The 12,559-nt window shown below is 49.7% G+C and overlaps 1 protein-coding gene across 1 annotated transcript in view; it reads right to left on the bottom strand.

Annotated features, from left to right (window-relative positions):
* SPSB4 (splA/ryanodine receptor domain and SOCS box containing 4) overlaps window positions 1–12,559 on the bottom strand; it is an 81,491-nt gene that overhangs the window by 32,463 nt on the left and 36,469 nt on the right. The window lies entirely within an intron of this gene.

The raw sequence follows: 12,559 nt of genomic DNA, 5'->3' as shown, positions 1-12,559 counted from the left end.
CAATCTCAAAAACAGTTTATATTTCTTGACCTATTATTACTCCTAACAATCTACCATGCTGATATAAATAAAGAGAACAGCTGGTATAGGTAAAAGCATTCACTGCAGTGTTATTTACAAGAGGGAAAAGTTGGAAACAAATGTATAAAATAGAGGACAGTTAATTAAATTATAGTATGATTAAATGGTGACATACTATTTGTTTAGTTATTAAAAATTACATTATACCACCAACACCACGACTACTTATCACTGTTCTGTAAGTGAAAGAGGAAAAAGAAGGCAAAATTGTCATTTTCTGCAGATGGTTTGCTTGTATACCCAGGAGAACCAAAAGAGAACCTTCGAGAGAAATAAGAATGCAGTGAAGTAGAAAATTACTGGTCATCAAAAATCAACAGCTTCCCTGCAGGCATATAACAAGTTGGGAAATATAATGGAAGGTAGGATTCCTTTCATAATAACAACAAAAAAGATAAAATACTTAGGGATAAACACAATAAGAAATGTGTAAGTCTTGTAAGAATAAAAATGTAAATCACATTGAAGGACATAACAGAAAACTTGCCTAAATGGAGAGATATATTTTATGCGTGGACCGCAGTACTCAGTAACTCAAAGATGTCAATTATCCCCTAAAATAATCCATAAGTGTAGTATGATCTCGATTAAAATACCAATGGGACTTCGGGGGGACCTTACTAAAATGATTAAAGTTTATCTGGAAAAGTAAACACAAAAGAAACAGAAAAATGCAAAAATAAGGGATAACGAGGCAGAAGCAGTCCTACAGGCTATTAAAACAGATTTTTAATCACTGCATTACAGTAATTAAAACCACTTGGCACTGGTGGAGGTCTAGACAGATAGTGAAATGCTGTACTTCTCCAGCAATTGGTGAACCTATCTGCTGCTGGGTGAGAAAATGGTCCTGATGGGGAAGAAAGGTCATGGATGTGATAAGCAGACAGGCCTGGGCTGTCCTCACAGCCTGTGTGGCCTTGAACACCTGCGGTACCTGCCCTGAGCCTGTTTTTATTTCACGTGAGTATGGTAAGATAAAGGTCATGAATAGGGCGTCAGATGTCACGGGGACTCAGTGAAGAGACACGATGATGGTCAGTAATTTATTATTTGTTATTTTTAAATTATTTTAATGACTGGATTGTTTTAACTATTTTAAGTTGTTGAATTTACCTTTTGGATATTACCACACTGCCACCCAGTCAGAGGCTCACCGGCCTTCTTTCCTGTGGCACCAGCCACATTCCAGTGCCATCTGGTCCTCCCTCCCAAGAGTCCTTGAGCCCATCTCTCCTCCTTTAACAGAGAGGAGGCCAGGCTCTCTCTCCCATGGGAGACAAGCAGAAAGTCAAAGTGGAGGCCTTAGGAGATACTCGTAAGAAAGGATCAAGACTACAAGAAATGTAAGTCTTTGGAGAGAAACGTGGGCAGCCTCAGAAACACTCTCCATTGCTGGAAAGCCTCTGTTATGGGCCCAGGATGGTATTATTGGAGATCATCGCATCCCCAGGTTGGGAGAGAAGAGGGACAATGGTGGACATGAAGGAATCAGCATGGTGGGTCCAAGGGCCAACAAAGGCCCTGGCCTGACTTCAGGGATGGCCTGTGTTAGGACCAAGGGACTTTGGGTCACCCGGGGCTGGGAGCTGATGATGGAGAGCCCCAAATGCAGGCTGAGTGTCCTGGCCTAATTCCAGCTCCAACACAGACTGTCAAGAAGAAAATGGAACAAAAAGAAATGGTATTTCAGGGTGATGAGTCTGGAAGCCATGTATAAAAGGCACCAGGTTGCAGACAGGGGACCCAGAGGCAGGAAGTTCAGCCAGGATTGCTGATGCAGCTGACCTAGAAAGAGCAGGAAGATGCCAGGCCTGCTTAAACCATGCAACGCTCCAGACATAAGGCTCTGTGGATTACAAACTTTCCAAGATCCTTAAAATATGTTTGAGATCGGGGTAAATTTATTGGTCCATTTATTGGCAAACTTATTGAAAGAAAGCTGCAAAACTAAAGTTAATACATTTAATTAAATATCTACCCTAGAAAAAGAGCATTATGTCAAGAAGTCAAGTTCCGGGCAACACAACTGAACTCACCACTACACCTTCATTATGTTTAACAAAGGATGCTGCAAGGCTTTTTGAAATTAATTTTTTTAAATTCAAGTTAGTTAACATTCAGTGTAGTACTGGTTTCAGAAGTAGAATCCAGAGGTTCATCATTTGCATATAACACCCAGTGCTCCTCCCAACACGTGCCCTCCTTCATGCCCATCCCCCCACGCCCTCCCCTCCAGCAACCCTCAGTTTGTTCTCTGTGTTTAAGAGTCTCTTAGGGTTTGCCTCCCTCTCTGTTTTTATCTTATTTTTTTTCCCTTTCCCTATGTTCATCTGTTTTATTTCTTAAGTTCCACATATGAGTGGGAAATCATATGATATTTGTCTTTCTCTGACTGACTTATTTCGCTTTAAGGGTGTTGTAAGTTTTAATGTGTTTGTTATGATGTTACCACATATGTAAGAAGCACAAGCTGGAAATGATAGATGATACCCAGTATGGAACTAGAAACCCAAATGATCTGCACACTCTAGGAAATTTGGCATACTGCAGTAAGATGGAACCTATCACGGTTTCCTATAAAGTCCTGCTTTTAAGCCTTGGAAATAAATCCAGCTGGCAGGACAGGGAGAGCTGGCCTGGCAGTGTATTCTGTGAAACAGTCATAAGCTCCCTGAGACTGGACAATGTGAGCTGGCTGGTTAGTTAGCTGAGACTAACAGAGGCTGCATCAAAAGCAGTATGAGGTCCAGATGAAAGGAGGGGAGGTCTCGCTATAATGTTTGTTGGAGAGGCCCTGACTATTTACCTCCTTGCTACCTATCTATCACTTGCTGGCTTATGAACTCATTTAGCTCTTTCCCCCTATAGTCCTAGATGGTCATCACATCCCAGCTTTGGCTCCTCTTCCAGAGGGGGCCTCTACTTCTGCCTTGGGTGTTATTTCTACTCCTTCTATGCTCTTCTTATGGTTTGTCCAAATCCAGGCTCAGACTCCCAGCCCAGACTCAGTCACAGAAGTCTTATGGTTGTACCAGTTTGGAGCTCTCCATCCTCTTGGGAGACACCCCGCGCACAGTGCCAGCTCCCCCCGGCCCAGCCTCTGAAGCAGATGGCACTGGAGCCGATGACCTAAAATGTTCTGGGGGGATGGGGCACAAAGGATCCCTAGCCATCCCTGCGTTCTGGGTCCTAGCTGCTTCCCAGGAAGTTTGGGTGGACAACGGGCCCTCCCCATCGACCCCCCTCATTTATGGAGAAAAGTGAAAATTCCCTCTTCCCTCCTGATGTCTGGGGTCCTGCAGACAACAGAGCCAGATGACACTGGGATTTATATAAGTTTTGACAACATCGAGTCCCAGAGAAGTCGCAGGGGAGCTGGGCAGGGAGCAGGTGGGGGAGCGAGGGATGAATAAGTCTGTTCTGAGCCCCAGGACAGCCTCTTCCATTATGCATTTGTATTCATCCCGTAGCCATGGTGCTCCAGGCAGTGGCCCAAACAATACAGAGAGCACAGCTGTTGAGGAGCTTATGGTCTCAAATTTTCCTCCTCAGAGTAGCCCGGAAATCCCTTCCCGAACATGCCCTCTGCAGTCTCGCCCAGAGCACTCTTCCCCAGGGATTGTGCAGGGCTGCCTCGTCACCCTGACACCCAGGGGCAGGGCCCCCTGCCCCAAGCTACCTGGAAGCGGGCCTGAGAGGAGCCGAGCCCATTCTTCCAATGGGAACATCCACTAGTTATGCCCTGCTGGGGAGCAGGATACATGGGTAGATAGTCCAGACTCTCCTTGACACCTTTTCTCCTAAAGTGCTTCCTTGGTGGCCCCTGGGGCACTTCTAAACCCCCCATGTTCCCTGAGACAGAAAGTGCAGCCACAGAGAAAGCATGTAGTGTAGGGGACAAGGGAATTGGGGGAAGGAGGGTGGGGGAAGGGACACGTAGGCAGGATGTGTTCTGCAGCCGGCTAGCAGCGAGAGTTGGCCGGAAGGTGCCCTCAGAGCGATCCCACCTGAGGACGCGGCAGCTGGGGAGTTTATACAGCAACCTCCAGACTGTGAAGGAAGGCTGCTCCCAGGGGACAATCGGGTGGCACAGCCATCTCTCACAGAGGGAAGTCAGGCCACAGGCATGGAGGGCACCAGCCAGTCTGTGCTCGGGCCCTGGGAGCGATGGGTCCTTGACCAGTCTCAGTCCTAGCCTATGACAGCTTCCTCCTCAGGGTGCAATAGAGTGATTTCCAGCTGAAAGCCTTTTGTGACAGGACTTTTGGGGTAAGCTAAAAAAAAAAAAAAAAAAAAAAAAAAAAAGGCCAGGGGCAAACGTAATTTCCAATCCGTGTTCTCTTCAGGCCACCTCAAAAATTGCCTGCTCAGGGCACAGAAGTGTGTGGAAGGAACTGCTGTCTAGCCAGCTCTCCATGAGGGGGATGTGCAGGCCAGGAGCCACCCCATGGGTGAAGCTGGCGGAGTCGCTTGTTCCTCGGGACACCCTGTGGTAGTCAGCACAGATCTGCATAGACCCGGAACACGAATTCAACCACCCACCAGGTTCCAAGCACCTACTCTGTGCAGTGTCATGGGGGAGGGCGGACAATGCTGGGTCAGGTAGAGAGGGCCGAGGCCGGGGGAGTCACAGGAGGAAGATGACGATGGACACAAGTTGCCCTCGGCTGCAGAGGGTGACCACTTGGTGGCCCCAAGCTGCAAGACTGCCACAGATATTGTTCTAGAAATAGAATGAGCACTCCTGGCTACCACTCACTAAAGAGAACCAGGTCAGGCCTAAGTGGCATTTGTTAAACGCTGAATGGGTGGCGGGCAGCTGGCTGACTTTTTCATAGACGTCACCACACTAAAGCCCCCCTGCCATCCCAGAGGGAGGTGCTGCTAGCCCCTATTTCCCAGGAGGGGAAACTGAGGCCTAGAACTTGGCAATGGCTTGCCCAAGGTCACATAGAATGCCTACGTGGTGTTAGAGGAGGAGGCCGTCGTGCCGGAGTTCAGCAAGATGTGGCTCTGGCTGCAGATGGCCAAGGGAATAGGCGCATGGCTCTTTGTACACGACTGGCAAGGAAGACCCTTGGCTTCCAGTTTGCCTCTCTTGCAGAGGTTGAGCTGCTCGTAAAAATATATATGTGATAAATAGGCATGTGGAAGGAGGGAAGAAGAGAGCCCAGCCGGGCCCTGGCAGCTGGCACACAGCCCTTCTCCAGCAGTGCATGGTGGTAAGGTGGCCCTGTAGATCCGGAAGCTTCCCCAGCTGTGACTAATCCACCGTGGGCCTCACGCCCAGCTTAACCTCTCTGGGCCTCCTCTTGGTCACTTCAGATCAAACGGGCTGATGAATTAAATTATACCTCAGTTAGAATAGCAGAAGGAGCATGTTTTTGAAATGAGACAGACCCGGGCTTGGATCCTGGCTCTGCCACTTATTAGCTGAGTGACCTTGGGCAAATCAAGTGACCTCTCTGAGCCCCAATGACCTCAGCTACAAAGTAGAGAAGAAAGTAACGTCTACTCGGCAGATGTGCTAGGAAGATTTACAATATGAAAAGTGTCTACCACAATACATGGCATTACTACATATTGTATTATTGCTGTTGTCATTATGGCCAGCTGGCATTTTTAGGTTCAACTTCCAAGAAGGCTTAATTTCTCCCTACAGACTCTGTTATGAAAAAGAACACCTTCATCTCCCTGCATGACCTCTGCAAATGTTCCCACATCGCCAGGGCTGCCCCACCCTCTGCCTCCTCCTCTCCTCTCTGAGTGGGGATCCTGGCACCTTCCATCTTCCGCTCCAGGCAGGTCAGGCTCAGCCCCACTGCTATCCCAGGCCCAGAGCCTGTCACTGAAATCTTCCCTGCAGGCTGGCAGCCACAGTGTGGCCCACAGCCCCCTCTGAGGGCAGAGGGAGGGAGGCAGAGCAGAAGGAGCCAGAGCCCAAGCATCAGACTGGCCTCGAAACAACTGTGTGGTCATGGGCAAGTTGCTTCACCTCCCTGAGCTTCTTAAAGTGTGGTAAGCAGCCCCTCTCTGCAGTGGAGCAGAGGTGAAGGAGTCTAGAAGATATCAAGTATACACTGGACACAGGAGGGGCTCCCTTCTGGTGGAAGGAGGCAATGCTGCTTCTCTCTCTCTGCCTTGAGACAGTGCCCAGGCTACGTACCTATCCTTAGCTTCCCTCCCTGCTCACCCTGGATCAGGGAACTGAGGGTAGGAGGCCCACTCCAATGCAGTCAGCAAGCGCGGGAGGCCCCTGGTGCAGGACACTGAGCTCCCATGCCAGTTGTTCCTCCAGAGGGCCAGCTCATGGGGCAGGACACCAGCAAAGCCAGAGGCTGCCTGAGCCGGGCCTGGCTGCCCTGAGTTCCTGGCAGAATCTGGCTTCCTCCCCACTTCAAGTCTCACTCCTGGTGCACAGGGGCACTCAGAGGTACTGGCTATATCAATGATGGAGGCCTTAATTGCAGCAGATTCTAATCAGTACTTTTTTTTTTTTCAAGTTTATTTGTTTGCAAAGAGAGAGAGCACAGCAGGGGAGTGGCAGAGAAAGAGGAGAGAGAGGGGATCCCAAGCAGGCTCCATGCTGTCAGCTGAGAGCCCGACACGACACCGGGCTCGAACGTATGAACCATGAGATCGTGATGTGAGCCAAAACACTTAACCAACTGACACACCCAGGCGCCCTTCTTGATAGACCCCCTTGTCGATGGTTGAGAGTAGATGTGGTTATTGAAGGAGAAGGGCTTTGGTTGAACGTGTGTAGGTTGATTTCACTCTTCATTTAGTTTGCTGATAACATTAATGCTAATAATAATCATGTCATCACCTATTTATCAAGCCCTGTTTTGTTCCATTCACTCTATATGTTATTTCTAGTCCATAAACAATGCTGGGAACCAAGGGGACCCCCCCCCCCTTACAGAAGAGAGAGCTGAAGCTCAAAGAGGTAAAATAACTTACACCAGGAACCCAGCTGAAGACAAAGAAGTCGAGATCTGAACGCAGCTCAGCTCGACCCAGGGCCAACCCAGGCCTCCCCCCCAAACCTCCTATGCCACTAACTGGGTTCACAGCTTCTTCCAGAGTTAGCTGCTGTGCTGGGAGATGCACTGACTGCCAGGAAAAGCAGTACCCGGGCTGAGCAGGGGTCCTGCAGGTTTTGCTGAATAGAGCTGGTATGTGAATGAGCTTTACCGCCTCATCTGCTTTGAAAAAGGAGGGTGTCTGACAAAAGGGAGTCACCCTGCCCTGTCACCACCTCCACAGGTTTCAGCCTGTGTCCCTGGCCATTTAGCATGAACCCGGGCCACTGGTACCACCAGTGGGGAGCACTGCCATCGGGGCTTGTCCTGAGTAAAGCTGGCATCCACATTCTCACAGGTGAGTAGCACCTGTTCTACTTAATAAAGTCATTCGTCAGGCTTAACAGGCTGTGGTGGGAGGATCAGAGAAGCAGGGGTTTGGGGGGGGTGGGTGTCCACACAAATCCTGGCTCTGTCACTAACCTGGTGGAAAGCTGGGCACCTCCCTTAACCTCTGTGAGCCCCAGGTTTCTCACTTGCTACACAGGGATACTTATGATGTGTCTTATAGCTCAGGACACTTTTTAAAAGCTTTTTAAAAAATGTTTTTATTTCTGAGAGAGAGAGGCACACAGTGCGAGTGGGAATGGGGCAGAGAGAGACACACACACACACACAGAATCCCAAGCAGGCTCCAGGCTCTGAGGTGTCAGCACAGAGCCTGAAGTGGGACTCGAACCCATGAACCGTGAGATCATGACCTGAGCTGAAGCTGGACACTGAACCGGCTGAGCCATCCAGGTGCCCCTCTCAGGACAGTTTTGATGGTCAAAAATAACAAAGTTGGGGTGCCTGGCTTGCTCAGTCAGTAAAGCATGCAACTCTTGATCTCAGGGTTGTGAGTTCGAGCCCTACTTTGGGTGCAGAGATGATTTTAAAGAAAAAAAATAAAATCTTAAAAAAAAAAAAACCAGAAAGTAGATTTGAAAGTTAAAAAGCATTTATAAGTAGGAGGCATTATGCTTATTGAGACCGTCATTACTCATTAATAACAACTATTTGTATCATTAATGACAACTCGGGCCTATGATACTCTTACCTATGGCCTTTATTGTGAAATGTTTAATATATGCATAACACATGCAGTGTCTCACATGATCTCTATGGCAGCCCTTATGAGATGATTCTAGTTTTGATTCCCATTTTACAGAAGGAGAAACTGAGGCTTGGTTTCTAAGCATCACAGTGCCCAAGGGTTTGGTCTGGGACCTCCTCCCTTTAGTAGCTACGCTCATTCCCCAGCAGACTTCACACTGTCTCATGGCTATAAAAGCCATATTTATGCAGGACTCTCCCCTGCACCCCATATGCAACTCCCTACGCAGCACCTCCTCTCAAATGTCCTATGGGCATCTTAACCCCCACATGTCCAAGGTAAGGCTCCTGATCACTACCCAACCTACAGTCTTCCTCATCTCAGTTGATGGCACCTCCGCCCTTGCCGTTGCTTGGGCCCCAAACCAGCAGATCATCCCTGACTCCTTGACTCTTCTCTTTTTCTCACCCACTCCAGCAAATCCCATTGGAATTTTCAGAATATATCCAGCATTCAGCTACTTCTCATCACCTCTTCTGTTACCTTCCTGATCCAGGCCACTAGCGTCTCTAATAGCCTCCTAAGTGGCCTCCATGCTTCTACCCAGACCACCCTACAATCTATTCTCAAGACCACAGTAAAAGCAATCCCACTAAAACCTAAGGCAAATCATGTTGCTCCTCTTCCCAAGAGTCTGTATGTGGGAATGTCAGAGAAAAAGCCAATGTCATACATGACCTGCCCATCCCCATGCCTGGATCCTCTCTGGCTTCATACCGTGTTCCTGTACCCTTCACAGCACATGTGCCTCAGGGCTTTTGCACTTGCTGTTACTGTCACCTGGATGGCCCTTCCCAGACACACCCACTGGGCTCACCGCTGCTCTGTTTCAAGTTCTTTACTCAAATGTTGCTTTCTCAACAAGGCCTCCTCCAACACACTCTAGCCCCTTCCCTGCTTTACTTTTCTCTGTAGCACTTATAACTAGCTAACATTTTATTCATTTTTACTGCCTGACTTTGTCTCCACCTACTAAATATAAGCTTCACAAGGACAGAGTTTTTTTTTTTATCTGTTTTGCCTGTGTCATTTGTATCCCCAGTGCCTACTAGTAATTGTCACATAGTAGGTGCTCAGTATGTGCAGAATAAATGAATTTTTAAAAAATGACTTGTCCAGGGTCAAACGGCGGAAGAGCTGGGGTTTTAAATTCTGGGCTGACCCTAATGTGTATTCCCAATCTGGGGAGTAGGCAAGGAGGCAGGGGGAGAGAGAGAGAGAGAGAGAGGAGAACTGTTCTGTTTACCCCTTGCTTTACAAGCAGTCTGGATGGGGGGGCAGGAGCTGAGAAAGGAGTAGGTAGCCAGCGTCACCTCAGACAAGTATTCATGAATGTTCCCATCACCTCCCCCCACCCACACACAATGGGTACACTCATTCGGTCAGCTGCTCTCAAAAAAGCAAATAGAGCAATTCCAAAGCAGTCTCTAACGTGACTTTCCCAAGGTCACCCAGCTGATTAGTGACAGAGTTGTCAACACTCACAAATTCTGGAACAATTTCTGTGAAATCCCTGAAAATTGGTTTTTCAAAGATAACTGGCTTTTGACAAAGTCCCCAAAGAATGAGGTAAGGGCTTCTGTCCAAAGGCGTCCATCATCTCCTTTGTTCCCGACCCTAAGGCTGCTGGCAGACACAGGCCTGCTTGTGACAGTCGTGATAAAAGAATCCATTGCAGTCGAGGAAAATGTCAGGCCGAGGCATGAGAAATACCACATCTGCTCCCTGTCCTACCCCCCACCCCCCCTCTCACCTCCACACCTCAGCCTGCCTCACTCCTTTGGGCTCTACCCCACTTGGCAAACACCCAGGTTTCAGGACTCAGAGGTCCCTTCCTCTGCAGAGACCTACCTTATCTGCTATCTGTGCCCCCTCGGCGCCCTTTCTCCGCCTTCTGAGGTCTGTGGAAACCTGCAGCTCTTACTGGACTGTTCCTTTTTGCTGGGCAAATGGGCTGGACCATGCAGGCCTATCTTTTCAGCTGCAAAGCCCAGCCAGGATCTGGCCTGGGGGAAGCGGACAAGGCTCAGCCAGTGTTTGGACAGTGAATACGGACCTACTGGATGAGGACAAGGATTTGTCACATGCTCCCCTTCCTTGAGGACCAGTAACCTCTAACTGGGATTGGTCCCGTCCTGGGGGACCTGGGTGTCCACAATAAGCAGAATCAAGGTCGCCAGGAAGGGCTGCTAAGTGCACACACCGGCACCTGAAATCCCACTGCAGTGTTCCACTGAGTCACAAAGGAAGCAAGTTGCAGAATGGTAAATACGGCCTGGTCCCGTTTGTGCTTTGCGAAAAAGCAAGTGCACACATCAGTATTTAGCTGTGGATACAGATGTGCTAGAAGACGTCTGAGGAGCTCTTCCAGAAATTGGTCAGTGTGGGCTTTTCTTGGTTGGGGCTCCCCTGAGATGAGGGGAGCAGATAGTTTCGGGGGGCGGGGGGGGGGGAACGTGATGTCCAAAAATATGAGGGAAAGGGCAGAGTACAACAGGGAAGGGAGGAAGACAAGAAATGGTATGGTTTTTGTTTTATAAAGTTTATTTGAGAGAGATAGAGCACGAGCAGGGGAGGGCCACAGCGAGAAGGAGAGAGAATCCCAAGCAGGTTCCGCACTGACAGCACAGAGCTCAATGCGGGGCTCGAACTCATGAACCGTGAGATCATGACCTGAGCCAAAACCAAGAGCCAGACACTTAACCAGCTGAACCACCCAGAAGCCCCAAGAAAGGGTATGCTAATGAGCTCACACAGATGGGGGCACCTGGGCTTATTCTCGCAGGTCCCTCTGAGCAACCCTCAGTCATACTTCAAAGCTGTCCTGGGGGCTGGAGGCATTTATCCCCTGGCCCCCCTCCTCACAGTAGTTGAGGGGTACCCCCCACGGGTACGTCCAGGTGGTAGCTGCACCCAGCTGAGGGGCCACTGCAGCTCAGCACAGAGCAGAGCAGACGGAAGCCAGCACAGTGCCAAAGCGACGGGCCCTGGGAACACCCACCACAGTGGCTCTGAAACCCAGTGGGCTGGGGGGATGAAGCATGGGCACCCCAAGAATCTGCTAGGAAATGGGGATGGATGGAGAGCACTTTTTATATCCCTGTGTGTGTGTTGATTTGTAAGGGACATTGAGCACAAAGAAACAGGAAATCTACCTCTCCTCCTGCCTAGAAGTAACCTTGGATAGATAACCTGTTTGGAGCGTAGCCTTCTAGCATTAGTTTTTATAGTGTGTACTTAACATTAACTTCATACTTGTGGACTTACATATGTATCACTTTGTGCCCTCTTTGTGTTTCCCGTGTAACACTGGCAACAGTCGCCTCTTGAAGCTGGTGCTAACAGCCTCTCTAGTCCAGGGCTGGGTCCATTTCCAAGACAGATTGGAAGGAATTTTGGGTCCTGGTGGAACTCAGAGAGCAGGGAGACCCCAGGAGGCCAGCTCCCCACCTCACGGTGCACAGTGGATTTATCACTCTGACACTGTGGTCCCAAGCTATTAAACACAGTGCTGCCTAAATGGCCAACAGGGCTTTAAATCTCTGCTCCAGGGTCACTTCCATTTTCCTGCTCACTGAGCACAACCAAACTTTTGCGTCCTAAAGAAAAGTCTATTCCTTAAGGTTGTAAACACAGAAGGGTCCCACCATGCCCACTCCTGCCACAGACAAGGCAGCAACTCCTCACCTGCCGCTCCCCGTCCCACTCTGCCTCTCCCCCTGCCCACAGCAGCCTAGGTGGGCAAGGCAGAGAGCAGGGCCCCGACCTTGGTACTCGGCTCTGTGCCCAGGTCCAGCTCTGCTGTTCCCTGGCTGTGCAACCTCAGGCAAGCCATTTCACCTCCTGAGCCTCTGCTTCCTCATCTGGAAAACGGGTATGTCACACTCGCTTCCCAGGACTCTCTGAGGATCAAACAAGATCATCGGATAAAGCAGCTGTCACAGGTCCTGACATCGTTGGGACCCAGACACCGGGGCTCCACCGGCACACCTTAGGCTTTTGGCCTCCTGCTGGGTCTGTCTCCTGAGTGACCTCCCCCTGTGGCCTGCTCCCGCTCCACTCTCCAATCTTGTCTGCGCAAAGTCCACAGTGTCTGCCATCCCTCCACGTACTGCGAATCCTCCAAAAATGTGGCTTTCTTGGTGCCCCTCCAGCCCCTCCCTTGGATCCCACTGCCTGCAGCTAGGGTCTAAATGCAGCAGAGAGATCCAGGCCTGCCTCAGCCCAGCCCCACTGCCTTCCATGCCTGTCACCCGGCTGCTGCCGGCCACACTGCTGGCCACATGCGGCAAGG

The sequence above is a fragment of the Neofelis nebulosa genome, chromosome 5 (genome assembly GCF_028018385.1).
Source record: "Neofelis nebulosa isolate mNeoNeb1 chromosome 5, mNeoNeb1.pri, whole genome shotgun sequence".
Taxonomy (NCBI): Eukaryota; Metazoa; Chordata; class Mammalia; order Carnivora; family Felidae; genus Neofelis; species Neofelis nebulosa.
Note: the sequence above shows the minus strand (reverse complement) of the source record. Positions and strands in the feature narration are given on the sequence as shown.